Source organism: Sturnus vulgaris, chromosome 15, assembly GCF_052056855.1.
Source record: "Sturnus vulgaris isolate bStuVul1 chromosome 15, bStuVul1.hap1, whole genome shotgun sequence".
NCBI lineage: Eukaryota > Metazoa > Chordata > Aves > Passeriformes > Sturnidae > Sturnus > Sturnus vulgaris.
The window spans coordinates 13,788,124-13,806,082 of record NC_142257.1 but is presented as its reverse complement, the minus strand read 5'-3'; the positions used below and the strand labels follow the sequence as shown (position 1 = coordinate 13,806,082).

Genomic DNA, 17,959 nt, shown 5'->3' with positions numbered 1-17,959 from the left:
ACCGACTGGCAAAATGTCTGTCTGCTGAAGAATATGACAATCTTGGTACTGTTTGCATAGCTGAGGAAATTGGTTATATAAGCAAGCAAAATAACATTACTGCCCATGTAAAGAGGAAAAAAACCAAATAAAGGAAATAAGAGTGATGGGGAGTCAAAAGAGTTGAAGAATATAAAGACACCATGAATAGAGGGGATCAAGTACTAGTCAGTTTGAATCTGTCTTGTACCACTACAAGGAAGAGCATGGAAACAAATCACTCTCAACCGGATAAGGAAATAAAAAAAAAGGCTTGGGAGATGAGTTGTGGCAAAGAGTCTAAAAGACCAAAGATGTCAAAGCTCAGTTGGTTGGACAGAGGACAAAGCTTTTGTTGACTTGCAGTGTGCATCTGAATATGTTTTGCTGAATTCTGTGCATTTTTACTCGCAGCACCAAAAATAACGAAATTGCATTCTACCTTTTAAGCTGTGAGTCACTTTACTGAAGGGTCATTGCCCAGACAGTCTGAATGTGCCCATCAGACAGAGAATACCAAAAGGGAGTTGAAATTTACATCATGTCTGTGTCCTGACAAAGGAAAATGTAAAGATAGCAACTTCTCAGGTGGTTTTATTAGGAGCCTTTCAATCTGTGCCAAAAGAACATTATTCAGAATTCATACTGGGATGTGACTTGTGACTAACAAAACCTTTAGTCCTGAGTGTGTCTACTCATCATCTGGAAGAAGCTGTATCCCATTGCTGCATGCCTTTATAAAAAGACTGAAAGAGGAAAAAGAAGAGCATGGAAAGGTGCAAAGGAAAGAGTTGCATGGAAAGGAAAAGGAAAATAGGAAAGATGCATGTAAAAAGTTGAGAAGAGCAAAGTGCAAAGGAAAGAAGGGAAGCCTCAAATAATTTACCTCTTCTTCCTATTTTCACCCACATGAATCATCCCATGCAATGCTGAGTTTGTGTGCACTTGGGGGTAAGGGAAGGGAGGACATGCAGGAATTTCTGCTTTAATCTCTCACCTAGCCCCATTAAAAGGCAGGATAAATTGCCTTCACAGAAATTGGCACAGTCTGTCTGGAATGGCATCAGATCAGTGAAAAATAGATGCTTGGAGAGAGATTGGCAGTTTCAGTTACTTTTTCATTAAATTGTGAGCTTGGCAGCACAGCAGGCCTTATCCTTCTCAAATTGCACCTCTTGCATTCCTCTGTTCCTGTAAGGACCATCAAGATATCAGCATTTAAGGTGTGTCTGCTTCACATACCTGTGGGTCAGCTCAGTCTGAAACACTGGAAAGAGAAAAAGTCCTGCAGTAGGATTCCTCAGAAAGCTGTTTTCCTGCAGAATCTGATGCATAGGGAGTTCACAGGCCATAGCTGTGGAAGTAGGCTGACTAGAGAGACTTCTGCTCCTCTTACCCCTTTCAATGCATTTTCATTGAGCTTATACTGAAATGGACTTCATGGTTTTTCAGATATGCCCAATTTGTTCTCTTCTGTACCTGTGGGAGAGTATGCAATATATTATCCAGAGATGATAACAACCTATTAATGTCTCCCACTATTACTTCAATAATTGTATCCAGTGATTCCACTGAATGAAAAAATTGAGTTAGTGCCTTCATTTGTGCTGTGACGATGATCCATCTTTTTTGCTGTGTCCAGGGCTCTAACTGCAATAATTAGTTGGCATAGACCATTTGCAAGTCTGAAATGACTATATTATGTGATTCTTTCTTTGCTTTATCTTTCTGCATATTTAGACAGGAAACATATGTCATCCACTGTGGATGCAGCTTTTACAAATAGGTGACTGTCCTTCTGTGCACTGTGGTGCAGAGATATCTCATTTACAGATGCTTTGTGATTTTCAAGCCCTACTCTTCCAAAATTGGTGCTTTCTAAAAGCAGAGAATTAAGTTTTGCTTATCTTTCTGACTGTGGTATGTATATGCCTTGACATAGGAATTTAATTATTTTATGTGCATCACAAAGTCAAAGCAAGCCTTCTGTTCACCTCACTTTCCTCCTTTCCATTTCTCTCTTTTTTTGTGATACAACTTATGTTATGGAAATGTAAAAGTGATCATGTCCTTTATAAGCATTTGTTTTCAGTTCCAGATAGAAGTGATATGTTGTATTTCTTCATGTGAAAATTTCTTGTTCACACCAGTAAGCCTGAATCCCTGTTGTATGTCTCCAGTGGTACATTGGTGTTAATTGCTGCTGGGTTGGATTGTTTGTTTCTTTTTTTTTTTGCTTTTCCATTCAAATGTGATTTTTTTTGAATCAATGTCTGCCCAATGCCAGCTGGTCTGATGCAGCTCTTTACCAAGTACACATAATCAAAAAAAGGATCTACTCATATTTTACTATTTACATTATTATTCATTCTCAGTAGTCAAGGAAATGATATATGTTTTTCTCTGTTACTTTTTTACCTTTTTATGTTGCACTACAATTATAATTTTAATAGGCAGAAATTACATTATTTTGGGGGTAAATAGCTTACCATTATTTCAGGTAGAGTTTAAAAGTTTTAAAATAAGTAATTTTGGAATACTTCTAAAATCATGCTTAATTTATTAGGAATGTATGAAGAATAAGCATTTGAGACTCTGATTTTGTTTGTTTCCTAAATTTCAAGGCTAAATGGCTGTCTATTAGTGATACTGTACAGAATTTATACCTAAAATGTCAATTGTAATAATTAGGTTTTGTTTTCACCATTTCTTTTATGAGAAATACAGTAGCCTTCTGAGATTCTTGAATTTTTAGCTGTTTCTTTCTACTGCATATAAGTAACCTGAAAAAGATGACACTGTTTACATGCTCAGTTTAAAAAAAAAATACAAAGAAAAGACCTTTAAATTTAGCTGTCTTCTAGCTTTGGTTGCAGGCTAGTTGTAGATATAAGAATATTCTGTATATAAGGAAATACCTAGAAAGTACCAGCCTGTTGCAACCCTGGATACTGAAAATTTTAGCCTTTCTGTGCTGACAGGCATGACCCACAAGAAAACACTACTTTTGACCTGAGACCATAGAGAAAACTTCCAAAATTGAATGATAGAACTGTGACCACTGGTGTGTAGTTTGAATAAAAATGTGTAATATCACATGGTGGAAGATTTGGAATTTAAAGTTTTAGAATATAGTAATATATATAGGACTAGGTGGAGAATTTGGAGTGGAGGTTTCTTTCTTCTTCACCTTCTTCTTTATGCATCTAGGTGGTGCTTTTGTAATCGGATAGAAAATTCTGCACTGCAGGTCATGAGTGATTGGTTATTGGGTTAAAAGTAAAGATAATTTAGGTGGCTTTTCTTAATTGGACAGTGTGGGCTTAAAAGACCTTGTAGAGAGAGAGATACATTGCCATTTTTAGCTTGTTAGCTAGAACTGCTGTAGAACTCACTATAATATAGATAAGAATTAATAAACATCTGAGTCTGAACGAAATACTGTCTCTCAAGCATTTAATTCTGACTCTGGCAGAAGAAAAAAGAAGATAAAATGTGATACCAGCAGCTATTAAAAATTACTGCCTGAAATAAGCAACATAAAGGTCACACTTAAGATAATAAATATTCATGTAATTAGGTTATATGTAACTACACATAATACAACAGCACCAATCACAATAAGTGACTGAAATATTTTCATCGAATTCAGTGATGATTGAGAGATGAAGAACACTGCCAAGTGCAACGTGTTCTTTGAATACTTCATGGTAGTTAAGAGTGACTGTTCAAACTGTTGGGATCATTTAAATGTCTTTGTCAAACCCCAGTTTTTTCTGTTTTTTATGGTGCAGTGTTCCTTGGCAAAGTCTGGGTCAAGTTGCTCCCATTCTGCAGCTTTTTACATCCTTTTTGTGTTAGAAAAATTATGTGTACATGGCACAATGAAATACAGAGCTATGCTGCTCTTACAGTTCTCATTACAGAAAGAAAACATAAACTAGTCACAACTTTCCTTGTACACAGCGACACTACCTATGTTCCTCCCTTTCCCTTTTTGTAGAAGTTAAGGCATTGGTGCCGGTATCTTTTCTAAATTCCGTTTAAAATGATTACTTCCTGCTTCTGAATTCCTTCTGAAATTTGAGCAGGATTCAGCACTCACCACCTCTAGTCTTAAACCATTTTGTCTTGTGTTACAGTGCACAGCAGCATCTGTCCAAAAGATCTCTGGTTTGTAGTAGTACTTGTTTCTAACCCATAGGTTACAAAACACAACATTATTATTCATCACATGTATTCATTTATCTTGCACTGCACTGCAGCAGTTGGAGCTGCGGGCATAGCTCTGCACAAGGTACTATGCAGGGAGATGGACAGTCCCATAGGATTCTCCCTGCATTTGCAGGGAGGGAGAGCCTGATGTTCAGCACTTGGAGTAAGAGAAGTTTTGCCTAACCCAGCTAATTTGCTTATCAGCTTGCAGTGCAAAATCACAAGTATTTTATGGAAGAACAAATTCTAAGCAAGAAGGAATGGGGCTCTCAGTAGTGTGTATGTTGCCCTGCCCTCTGGAAGTGGCCTTACCCAGGCAGTTGAAGGCTCTTTCAAGTGCTTAAACAGATAAAAAATCCTCCGGGGTCTGGGTGGCACAAAGGAAGTTTATATATTGCCTTTTAGACACATTACAACTGAGATATGGCACTTTTTCCACAAACTACTGGGGCTAAGGGCTATGATGATCCAAGTAGTAGAGTGAAAGAATTGGTAAGGGATTGCAATGGTTAAGCTCCTGTGCCTGTTCAGGCAGAGCTGCAGGGAGCACAGGGATCAAATGGAACCTTGGAAAGGCTCAAAGAGAGAAGATCTGTGATTGGTTGTGATTAACATATGGCATAAATAAAAAAAATTAAAAAGTTTTGTTATATTGGACATGAAGAAGCTCAATTAATAGGTTTCTTATCAGAGACAATGAAAAACATTAACTGAGGTAGAATATTTACCCACCTAGAGACTGTAATGTCTTTCAATTTCATGTTGTTTAACAGTGTTGGAATGGGAAAAAATTCTAGATTATGCTTCAAGGTTAGAGACTGTTGATTTGGATTAAATAGTGAGCTATTCTTATAGAGAAATGCCCCTCTTTAACTGTGTTGAATTTCAGTTAAAATCAGTTTATAGGTAATTTCATTTTTTTCAGCTTTCAGAAGTGTGACACAGTGATTGCTTCTTCTTGTCTAGTCCTTGTTTATTTTCTTTAAAGCAAAACAAAATATATATTTAATTCAAAGATTGTTTTTGCTTGACCAATGCGGGATTTGGGCAACTGCGGACCAAGGGTGGATTGGCCCTGGTTGACAACGAGGTAAGCATCAATCTAAGACCATGGGAAATAAGATGCTAAGAAGGGAGACAACTGGATAGTTATGGAGAGGAGAATAGAATTGTGGGAACAGTTATGTTAATGTGGTAGGGCCAAATAAGGCAATGTTCTTAGTTCTTGTTAATGATTGGTTACCAATATTTTACATATAAGGTAACATAATGTTCATTGGTTCACTGCCCTCTGGCAGTGCTGTCACAAAGTCTATATATTGTCATGCTTACCCACAGGGAGTAAGCATGGGGTCTTCGGAGATTGTCCTATACAGTGTATGGTTTATCCTTTTGTTAGTGCTTATTAGAATTGTTTTTCAGGCAACCTCTGTTGATCCCGCTTCTTCCATCAGCAACAAATGGTGCCCAAACAGGGACCTTAGTTTTATGAGGTCTGGCTGTGGCCCATATCCTGGACAGTGACCTTAGTTTTATAAGGATAGCAGCTCTGGGATTATCAGGTAGCTCTTCCCAACTGGCTGGCATTCCACCCCCCGGCATTTAAGGAGTGCTGCTGACTGGTTGCACAGCAGGTCGACCAATGGAAAAGCAGGTGGATTTTTGTTGGGCCCCACACCTCATCTGCAATGGGACTGCAGGTGAGCCTGGGGAAGAACTAACCATGGGACGGGATGTCCATGGATCAGAGAAGCATATATGAACAATTTAAAGCACTTTTAGTTGAGTATGATAAGAAACTGCCAAAAAAAAGACCTTGATAGTAAAGTGGATTTACCATAATTTCCCTAACACTGAGGCTGCTATCATTTTTACTATTAACTGTTGGGACTCTGTGGGTGTTAGGCTCTACCATCTCGTGACTAAAAGGGGACCCATAGTTCTCTATACGCTTCCAGCTTTTTGTGTGATCTTAGAAACATTGAAATTGTAAGCCAAGCTTTGTGATTCTGGAACTCTGGTCACCTCTGATCACCCTGAGGCAGCAGGGTCCTCTACTTTTTGCCTTTTGACTTCTGTGAGTAGGATATGAGATGGAACCTGCACAGATGAGCTACCGTCCTTCTGCCATCTTGTGTCGTCCTCCTCCTTCTCCTCCTTCGGCCCAGGACAGTGATGGCCACACCATCTTGGACCTTCTCTGTTGCTCCACCTCTTCCTTCTTTTCCACTGGCTACCATTTCCCTGTGTCATCCTCTACCACTTCCACTTCAGGCCACACCCCTTCCAGGGGAACCAGAACCACAGCCCCAAACCCAAAAGTACCCCCACAATATGGTGGCGCCCATGTGGTTGATACTAAAGCTGATTAAATACCATTGCCGCTGCTCTGCTAACAATAACATTGTTCTTGTCTTGAGTTACTCCTCAGAAGAAGAAGAAAAATTAACTCCTCCTGGATCCAATGAGCCTCCACCTAACCCCTCAGATCCCAAAGACCTCTGGGAGAAAATCTGGACAACAGCAATTAAGGAGGGGGACTGGGAAGTGGCATCAAAATTCACGGTGGTTCGGTATAGAAGGGGGGAGCGAATCTGACGTGGGAACCATTGACTTATGGGGAAATAAAAGAACTATGTAAAGCAGCAAAAGACTATGAGAGGGAATCACCATACTTCGGCAACTTTGTTCGTGCCACCTTCACTGCTCATGTTTTAACACCTCACAACTTAAAGTATGTAATGATGATGTTACCCCAAACACAAAACACCCTGTGGGAAGGGGAATGGAAAAGATTATTGAATCAATTGCTACTAGATTATGCTGGTGATCAAACATGGGCAGCATTAACAATTGACCATCTTGCAGAAGAAGGAGCACAAAGTCAACCTGATGACCAGGCTGCAAATCTCCCAAGGCAAGTACTAGATGACATTAAAAATGTGACAAGGAAAGTGCTTATGAAAATGCCTGATGGTAATACACCTGCACTGAATTTTGTTGATATAAAACAAGGGCCCAATGAACCTTATATGCAGTTCATTGATCGCCTTAAACAAGCCCTTCAGAAACAAATCACCCAAGAAAGGGCTAAAGATGAATTAATGAAAAAATGGACAGTGTCCAAAGCAAATCCTAAATGTAAAAAGGTATTGCATGCCCTTCCGCCAGAACCTGAGCCAGCACTAATGCAGATGATTGAGGCCTGTAACACCTGGGAACATCAGAGCACTGTGCTGCCTTGAAGGCACAAGCTGTAGGGCAAGGGATTGCTGAGGCTCTAGCTGCCATGCAAATTATCCCTCAAGGGCCACAACAAGGTCCTGGCCCATGTTATGAATGTGGCAAACATGGACATTTTATAAGAGACTGCCTACAATGAGGAGCAAAACCTAAGGTTCCTACATATCATAGGTGTAAAAAAGGTAACCATCACACCAATCTGTTGCTCAAAACATGGAGGTTATGGCAAGCCACCGTTGAGAAACTTCCAACGGAGTGTTGGACAGCCTCGCGCGATGGCACAAATACCCCAGCTTCTTATGCCTGCAACCACTGGAGGCCAGGTAGCCCAGAGCTTCACCATCTTACCTCAGGGCTACCAGCAGTCTTGCCTCCAGGAGCCAGGTTGGAGTTGGCAAGTGCCAAGCCATTAATGCTTACTGATTTCTTTATGCATGCTATATCCACTGGCCAACTTGGGCCCAAAGATCGGCCCTGTGAACAGTTGATTTTAGGGAACTGTAAGTCAAGGACTGAAGGATTCTTTGTGTTACCCTCTGTGCTATCAGTGACATCACAGCAAGAAATTATGGTGTTAAACATATGTCCTGACCCACCTTGTTTTATCCCACAAGGACTGATAATCGCTCAAGCAATTTTACTCACCGAACATGACATCAACAGTACTCCAGAATCCTCGGTGATGCAGACCAAAATAATAAGTCATAACCAACCTCAGTTGACCTGTACACTGGAATTTAACCCAAAAAGGATTTTTTCCACAAGACTCATAGACACAGGTGCGGACATGATGGTCATCTCACAATCCAAGTGGCATCCCGACTGGACTCTTAGGCCTGCTCCAGGAACATTATCAGGGATTGCAAGTAACAGTGACAGCCTTGGGAGTGTGCAGCTGATCAAGTTTGAGGGACTCAAAGGCTGTATTGCCACTACAAGACCTTTCATGGTAAAAGCTCCCATAGTTTTGTGGGGGAGAGACATTTTGTCCCAGTGGGGGCTGTGACTAGAGACAAATTTTTAAGTGGGGCCATTAAGGCTAACCTGGAAAACAGATAAACCTGTATGGATAGATCATAGCCCATTTCTGAAGAGAAATTTTTCGTGGTTGAATCCCTAATACAAGAGCAACTCCAAAAGGGACATATTGTGCCAACTACAAGTCCATGGAACTCACCTTTTTTTTTGTTATCCAAAAGCAAATTAAAAACAAATGGCAACTTTTACAAGATCTGCGAAAAATCAATGAAGTGATAGAAGATATGAGCCCATTACAACCCAGCCTCCCTTCACCAGACATGATTCCCAGGGAATAGAAGTTAATAGTTATTGACTTAAGGGACTGGTTTTTTTACATATCACTTCACCCTAAGGATGCTCCATAATTCACCTTCTTGATCCCAAGTATCAACCGACAAGCTCCACTTCAAAGGTACCACTGGACAGTATTACCACAAGGAATAAAAAACAGTCCGACTATATGTCAATGGTTTGTGGCTAAAATTTTGGTTCCTGTTTGCAGAGATCATCCACAATTGTTTACCACTACATGGACAACATTCTTATTGCAGCAGAAAACAGCTCTAGATGCCATACTAAAGGCCACCACCACAGCTATTCAACAAGCAGGACTTAAAATTACAGAAGAAAAGATACAACAAATACCACCATGGAAGTACTTGGGACTTCAGATCTTTTCCCAGACCATACATCCACAGCCCTTGCAATTGAATGAGAATCTGCAGACACTCCACAATCTACAAAAATTGCTTGGAACCATCAATTGGGTTAGACTCCTACTTGAAATTACAGTTTAAGGTCTAGCTCCACTGTTAGCCTTACTGAAAGGAGATCCTGTGTTAAATTCACCTAGACAGCTAAATGACAAAGCAAGAGATGCCTTAGACAAAGTATCCCAAGCCATTCAAATTCGTCAGGTGCATAGAGTAAATCCAAAATTACCGTTTTCATTTTTGTTAGCTATTTCAGGGAAGGGACCTCAGCTTCATGTATTAATTTTTCAATGATTCTAAATTATCAGATTCTTTGCTAATTCTAGGATGGGTCTTTTTACACATCAACCGGGAAAAACTATTACCACCAGACCCGAGATGATTGCTCAACTTATCATAAGGGCCAGGTGGTGTTAAATTTCCCTTGCAGGTAGACTTTTTCACTATATTTTTACCGGTAACTACTCTGTATTTAAGTTGACTGTTACAACAATCAGAACATTTGCAACTTGCAACTTGCTCTTGACAATTTTACTGGGCAAATTTTGATTCATTACCCTAAACACAAATTGTTACACTCATCTTTTAATTTAATCCCCAAGCCATTAAGAAGTGAGGTACCCCTCAATGCAATCACATCAGAAATGTCTTTACTGATGGATCAGGACAGTCCCACAAATCAGTTACAGTCTGGCAAGATCCTGCTATGCATACTTGGGAATCGAGTATTGCAACAGTAGAAGGCTCTCCCCAAATAGTTGAATTGGCAGCTGTTGTCAGAGGTTTTTCAAAATTCACAGATCCCTATAATTTAGTAACTGATTCTGCTTATGTTGCCAGAATTGCTGAAAGAGCTGAAAATTCATTCTTAAAATCTATTGCCAATAATCAGTTACATGCTTTGCTTAATTTTTATTATTTATCATTCCATCACACATTAAAATGGACCATGTAGCTTTGGGAGACTTACTCTACTAGCACCCAACATTATGCTAATTCGCAATAGAGAAATTTGAGAGAAAAGATTTATCCATCAATTTGAATCAGAATGTAAAGATGAGGTTATTTATTGGAACAAAGGAAAAAGAGTTGCAGCATCCATATTGGCACCTTGGGTTGATGCAGCAAAAGTGCTAAAGCAATTGGACAGTTTAGGGTTTTGTCTGAGAGGCAAATCAGTGCTATGTCCCTTGCACTAAGTGGTCTGTTAACAGATGTTGATAGTGTTAGGCATGCCACTCTACAGAACAAGGCTGCTATTGATTTTCTGCTGCTGGCACAAAGGCATGGCTGCCAAGACTTCGAAGGATTATGCTGCATGAATTTATCCGATCATAGTGAATCCATACATTGGAGCATCCAACTGTTGAAGGATGGAGTTAAAAGGCTACAAGTCAAAGATAATGTGGACTAGTTAAATGGACTGTTCAAGAAATGGGGTTTAGCTGGTTGGGTGCTCTGCTTGGTCAAAACGGAGTTGTTGATTCTTGTGGTTATTGTGGTTATGTTGTTAGTGTTGCCCTGTTTGATAAGTTGTTTGCTGAAGGCTTTGCAGAAGTCTTTACAGTCAGTATTTATTGCTCAATAGAAAGGGGCAGATGTGGGAGTTGGGTGACCAGGACCGAGGGTGGATTGGCCCCAGTTGACAATAAGGTAAGCATCAATCTAAGACCGTGGGAAATGAGATGCTAAGAAGGGAGGCATCTGGATAGATTATGAAGAGGAGAATAGAATTGTGGGAACAGTTATGTTAATGTGGTAGCACCAAATAAGGTAATGTTCTTAGTTCTTGTTAATGATTGGTTAGCAACGTTTTACATATAAGGTAACATAATTGTTCATTGGTTCATAGCAGTATTGTAACAAAATCTATATATTGTTGTGCCTTCCCCATTACGGGATCTTCACAGATTGTTCTATACAGTGTATGGCTTATCCTTCTGTTCTCATGTTGAATCTTCATTAAGGTTTCATCAAAATCCATTAGAATCTTCCTTGCTTAGTAACTGCAACAAGAGCTGTTCTTCCAGGGGCCCAGAAAGTCTGAGGTTCTTGAGGAGCTCAAATTCAACCTATTAAGAAAAAGCTGATCAGTGTTTATTCTCTTTTTTGTTTTTTCCCCGTTTTTCTTGAATGGCTTGACAAGCTACTTCTGTTACATTTTAGCTTTTGCAATATATATGTGCAATTATTTTTTTAGGCTCTCTTAAAAATGAGGAAACTGAGGTCTCAGGCAAGGAATTTGATTTTGTGATGGGAACCTAACCACCAGTTTTTACCTGATGCTGTTTCATATCTGTGGAATGCAGTTCACAGAGAAAAGCAGGTTGAGTGTTTGGAAATATTTCTTATTTTATATACGGTAACCTTTACAGTAGTATACGGAGTTAGTAAACCCAGCAAGACTTGTGCAGTGAGCACCATAAAATTTTATTTGATGATGAATAAAACATAAATAATTAAGATGAATATATAAGGCATTTTCATCTCTATGGGAGGTATGAAATATATCTTTCCAAAGCTGGAAAAAAGTAGATGTATTTGAGAACTGAAAATATGGTGTGGTTGAGCTCTCAGGTTCTTCATCCTGTCTGTCTTGTGGTATCCCAAAATTCTGGTCTCTAACATGAGGTCTGAAAATGAGAAGTTTGGGCCTTTAATCCAGCAGCTAAAAAACTGGCTGATTTTGAGAGCTATTAGTCATCCTCTGGGCTATTTTGAACCTATATTCCTCATGCCAGTTTGCAAATTGTTCATCTGTATCTAACTTATCTCACTTGTCTGCCAGACTTTCATGATGTCTTAATATAGACCAATAATTTAAAATTCACATAGGTGGATAAAAACAGTGTGTAAGCAAGCAAGAATTTAAGTTGTTAAGAAAGGACAATGTTGTTGGACACAATAAAATTATGTCAAATGGAAAGAAGAGGTTGTTTATGAATAGAGAAATATTTCAGCACTGATTCTGACTATATATGGACATCTCTTTCAAAATTAATTAAATAATGATAACATACTGTTTATAATGCACTTTGTTTTCGAAAGAAAATGTTGAGAAGGCAAACATTTGCAGAGACAAAAAAAATATATTACCTCTACTACAAGGAAGAAGAGTTTGTGATCTGGAGTGAGATGTTTAGCTCAGACAAAGGAACCAGCTAATAGCACAAATAATTAAAGAATATTCTCTTGAAGGTGTTTAGTTAACCAGCCTTTATGAATGTCTCTTTACATAGATCTCTGCTTTGTTGAAAACTTTGAGAGCTTTTGCCTTTTGATGGTGGTGGTGTGCTAATGAGAGCTAGCTGCAGGGAAATGTTCTGAAAGATGAGTATTGGGGAACACACTTTTCTTCATGTAGATAGTTTTTACTGTGCGCAGCAATTAAAACTGCTTTAGTCCAGAGGTTAGCAAGGAAAAATCCCCCAAAACTTCAGCTTGCCATCATATTTCAATGCACCCAAGAGAAAAAAAGCTCCTGCTATATCAGATGAAGGTTATAAATCCAGTTCTTTGGGGTTTGAACAGTCTGAGCTGAAGTCAAAACCCAATGCTTTTACTACAGAAGAGGTAAACAATATTGGGACAGATATTAATATCCTGTGGTTCGAGTGCTAAATGACTTCTGGTTTGGCATATTTAGATATGGCAGACATTTAAGAAATAAACACTGCCAAGGTCTAATTTTTGCAAACTAATTACAGCTGTTGAAGTTGAAACTCAGGAAGTATGAAGTGTCTTTAAGAATTGCAATTCCCTGGAGATGTAATTAGCTCACAATCACCACCCTGGTAGTTCTGTTTGGAGCCTTCTTGTAAGAAAAGCAGACAGGATTGACAGATAAACCTTGGTTTTATCTGAGTTTCAAAATTTCACTGGCTGATTCTTGTGTAGAAAGTGGTACAGAAATTTTAGCTATTTACCTGGAAAGTGGGACACAGTATTTTACAGTGCTGTAAACAGAAATGTTCATCAGTGATGGTGTTCACTCCTTGGCTGATAGAGAACACAAGGGCAGTAGCCTTTTAATGCAAGCCTGTGCTTCTGCCTGTGTGAACTAAGTATTGACCTATCTCTTTGTGCATAATGCTCTTGTGTAGATGCTTGTTTTGCCTGTGGACTGGAGTTTGCAAGCACTTGCCCTGGGGTTTTGTATTTGTGTGGGTTTTTTGGTGTGGTTTTTAAGTTGCAATCTTTTAGCATACAGTAAAAGAACATTTAGGGTGAGGACAGAATAGAACCATGCTATTTAACCTGTCAAACTTACTCTTCAAACTGTTACAGAGACAGGAAGCTTCTGAGCTGAAGGCCTTCTCACATGGGGCACTGATTGCAGGTTTGAATTACTGATCATAAAGCCTGCATACTGATAAGAATTTAGCCCAGCACAGTTACTAAGCATGTGCAGACTCTTCCATTTTCGCTTCTATTTGTAATGAAGCAAATTACTAGTATTCTATATAGCAGGAATAAAAATGAAGCATGAGAGGAAGCTAGGGGATTTCAGAGATGATAGGAGACTAATTTCACTTTGAGTCATTGCACTAGGAGGTTGCTGAATTTTTTTCTCCTTGTTGATAGCCTTGCAAGTAGGTGGGATTTAACATGAGCTTAGAAAACCTTGAGAACAATTCTTTTACCTTCCTGGAATTTATCTGGTGGCTGAGTTGGAAGACACAGGTGTGGGAGCAGAATGGGTCCATGGTTAGAGAAAAATAAAGAGGATTGTGGCAGGGATAAACAATCTCCTTTAGCTGGCTTTTAATTTTTTCAAGATGTTTTCTGTTGGTTAAGCAAGACAATCTATCAGACTTCAAAACTTACTAGAAAAATCTTTCAGGGCTTTTTGCTTGCTGCATAGTACTAATGTGTTTTAGAACTGTTAACTATCTTGGTTTTGAATTATATTGGGGCTCCTGTAGTAGCCTGTATTCCCTACATGGAAGATGGTAAATAAACCCTTGAACAAATGAAGAGTTTATAAATAAGGTGACTCAGGATTAGGTTCTACCCTAAGCTTTCTGTTTTGGATGAGCCTTAGTGCCTCATGAAGCTGGTAGTAAGGCCATCCCTGGCCATTTAGCTGAATACAAAAATCAAAATACAGAGGGATTGTCTTAATACCAAGAGCTGAATCAAGATTTGACTGCAGTTTTAATTTTAACTATGTCTGTAGATGAGAATAGGACTAATTGCAGAAAATACTAGTTTGCTAGCCCAGGCTCAGCCCTTTTTTGAGTCTATAGAAACACCATTTTACTCTGAATTCAGAAAATAATTATATCTATAACCTTCTGTAAATAGTACCTAAAATCTAGCCTAGTCTAAAAAGGCCACTTTAGGCTCATGAGCTCAATAAAATACATATTAAACAAAATATTGACAGTAATCTGAATATGTTAGGGAAAACTGGACTATCAAGCTTTTTTCTTTATTTTTTTTTCCTAGTTTGATTAGGTGATAGAGGTCTGAACCAGCAGCTGCAGCAATGTTTTATTTGTATTGGCAGTGTTATTTCTGCATGAAAGAGGTGGCTGTATGCTCTAGGGACTGTGAGATGCTGCGTTTCTTATGCAGCAGATACAGGTAACATATTAAGCCTCCTAGCTCTGTATCTATGTTTCTGGAAGAAGCATATTAGGAAACAAGTACTGGAAAAAGCTTCATGGATCAGCAAATCATGCTGGTATTGCTGTTTCATAAACTTCAAATCAAACTTTACATTAGTTAAGATTTTTGTCTTAGCTGGTGCACTTGGAAAACTATTCAGGAATGTCATTATTCTGGAGGCTAGAAACCTTCTAGTTTCCAGTCTGAGAGAATCCAGTTTATATGCATTTTTTCCTCTACCTACTTTAACCCTTAGCTTAAATTATTATTTTAAATACCTAATCTTTACCCTGAAGTGCATTTATAGAGAACAGTCATATCCTCTGATGAGCTGTTCTTTCTTCTGATATAATAGTCACTTCATTCTTCTGCCAGTAGCTTTTTCCTTTTGCATGTTTCAGTCTCACTTCACTTTTAAAAGTATGAATAACATAATAATGACAAAGAATAATGTTTTTCAGTCTCTCCTGGAAATGCCTGTTTTGATTGTCTCCAGCTGCTCATTTACTTTTTTTACACTTTTAACCCATTGGTGGCTCATCCTGTGACTAATATGCCTGGGTTTCTTTGTGACATCTGCAATTCTGGAGCTTACGTCTTCTAGCAAAATTCTCTGTTATTAGTCCTCTGGTGAGCTGAAAGATACCAAGAGCTGAATTGGCCCAAGAGTTGGCCCTGTCATATTAGTGACCTAAATAATGTTCTTAATTTTGCTTGCAGGAATTTTGTAGGACTTCTCAGTCTCTTTATTTCTAAGAGGGGATGAGAAGAATCACAGTTGTCTGTTTTCTTAGCTATGGATGAGGCTAGTGAATTGCATAAAGAAGTAAATCACAAAGTCAGGACCTCCAGAGCTGCAGCATCTTTAAAGTGAATTACTTCGTGTCACACCTCCATATGCCTGATAATTTATATGAAATGCATGGCTCATAAGAACCTTAGAGATGCTACAAAGGAGAAATTGAAGGCATCTGAGGCCTCCCACTGAGGTGGCCACTTCAACTCTTTTACAACCAAGTCTGAGCATCTTCTAAACTTCAAGAAAATTGGAAGGTTTTAATTACCACAGTTTATGAAGGTTTGTGACTGAGGACAAAGTATTATTTGTTTTGTGTTTATCTTCCGATGAAACATGAAGATAAATAGAGATATTAGCCTCTGGGTATAGCCCTCAGTTGGTTGTTCCAGTACCCTTTGAACTTGTGAAGAATGGGAAAAAATGTGAACTGATGAATATTAATGCTTGGCCTATGTTCCTCTTGAATATTGTGAGGCACAGCAACTGAAATAGGAAAAAAGAGGAAGCTGATGGGCAAGAAAAATTATAAAGGTGTGGGAAAAGTGAGATCTGTGAAAACGTCCCTGTATATTTAAATTAGTTTTCAGATATGTATTTGCAGGCCCTTACCTTTATCACCTTCAGCTGGGGCAGCAGTGCAAATTCAGTCATGTTTCCACAAACTTCACCTAAGGCCTTTGTGAATTTTTATTACCTGAGAATTCCCTGTGCCATGCTGCACTAATGACTGTATTTGCCCTATAACTCATGAACACAAGAGACAACAGTGATTGAACACTGTTTTTTTAACTTATTATTGGTGGCTACCTTAATTCCCCAGAATATTACATCCCACTGCTTAGCAGACATTTGTACACTGCTGTACATTTAACAGACCTTCAGGTCATAATTTCACCAATGAAGTGCACAGCTGGGTGGCCGAGGGAAGGACGTGATTGCCAACTAGAGTATGATTCAAGTGTTTGTTGGTTTGATTTTTAATAAAATATTCAAAGTCAGAACCATTTTATTTTTTCAAAGAGTAGCAGAGTATCTAGGGACTCCAGGTTCTTTATAAGATGAAGATCAGACATTTCTAAAGACTGAACCTGGCAAAATTAACCATTTCTTGTGCTAGTACCATCTGTCTCAGTTTAGAGACATGTTTAGGAGAAGAACACTCTGGAATGAGTGTTTCCTCTAACAAAAAAAAAAAAGGGGCTCCAACCATCCCTTTCTGCCAACCAACCCTTTCTGCAATCCCTTTTTGCCTCTAGCAAAATGAGTGCTAGTGGATGAAAGTAAAAAAACCCCAACCACTTACTGACAAACAAAGTACCCACATGGCAAAAAAAAGAATAAATACTAGATACTGAATTGTGAGAACCTTCACCCCCCCCAAAACAAAACAAAAAAACCAAACCAAAACCCAAAAAAAACCCCAAAACAACAAAACGCAAAAAATAAGTCCACCAAAAAACACTCCCAAACCCAAAACCAACCAACCAAAAAAAAACCAAAAACCAACAACAAAAAACCCAACAAAACAAACAAAAAAACCCAACCAAAATGCCAGGGGAAGGAAAAAAAAAAAGCGGCTGACTGTGTGGCAAGGAGGAGGGGAAAAAAAAGAAGAACGGCAAGGACTTTAGTCTCAGGAAAATACAAAACAAAAGTTCATCCAGCAGCTCAGGAAAAAAGCAGTTGGAAACCTGGTGATTCTCTGATGTTGGTCTCCTCTTCACAGCAGATGAAGCTGGTGGATTTAGGGTCTTGTCTTTCACTGGGTTGGCTTTTTCGAGGTCTGGGGCCAGGACAGAGCAGCTGCTCAGTTCTTCCATCCCTAGTCCTCTCTGGCCTCGGACCAAACCAAACAGTTTGGGAAAAAAAACCAAAGGCCTCAAAGGATTGTTGCCACAGTTTCCAAGGCCAGGGAAAGGGAAAAAACGTCTTGCCTAAGCTAACAAATAACCAAGCTAACTATGCAACAGAGAGCCCAGTCTGCCCAGCACAACAGACGCTGGGGATTGAGGTTTGAAAAAGCCCACTCCAGAGCTCCAAGGCTTCCCCTGCCAAGCCCCACTTTAATGCTACAGCAATCATCTTTGGGCATAGAGCAGAGTATAAGGGAATAGAAAACCACTCCAAGACACCATCTTCAGTGTCCCTTGATGTGTCCACACCCTGGCAAACTTCTAACTGGCCTGATACCTTGGATTTGGCAGGAGGCTACTTTGCTTACAAGTTTTTATACATGTTCTAGAAACAATTCCCCTAATTTCTGCAATGTAGCCCATCATCAAGCAAATGAAGTTGCAGTTAAAAGTATGATGTTTGAAAATAATCTTTCTAACAAGTA

The 17,959-nt window shown here is 39.1% G+C and overlaps 1 protein-coding gene and 1 long non-coding RNA gene across 13 annotated transcripts in view; one reads left to right on the top strand and one right to left on the bottom strand.

Annotated features, from left to right (window-relative positions):
• Positions 1–17,959, top strand: part of LOC148222000 (uncharacterized) — a 317,722-nt gene that overhangs the window by 166,122 nt on the left and 133,641 nt on the right. The gene's annotated exons all lie outside the window — the stretch shown is intronic.
• On the bottom strand, positions 9,726–17,444 carry LOC148222001 (uncharacterized). The gene is made up of 2 exons (XR_015807030.1): positions 17,313–17,444; positions 9,726–11,281 (listed from the first exon to the last, which is right to left on the bottom strand). It is a non-coding gene; the product is annotated as an uncharacterized LOC148222001 (long non-coding RNA).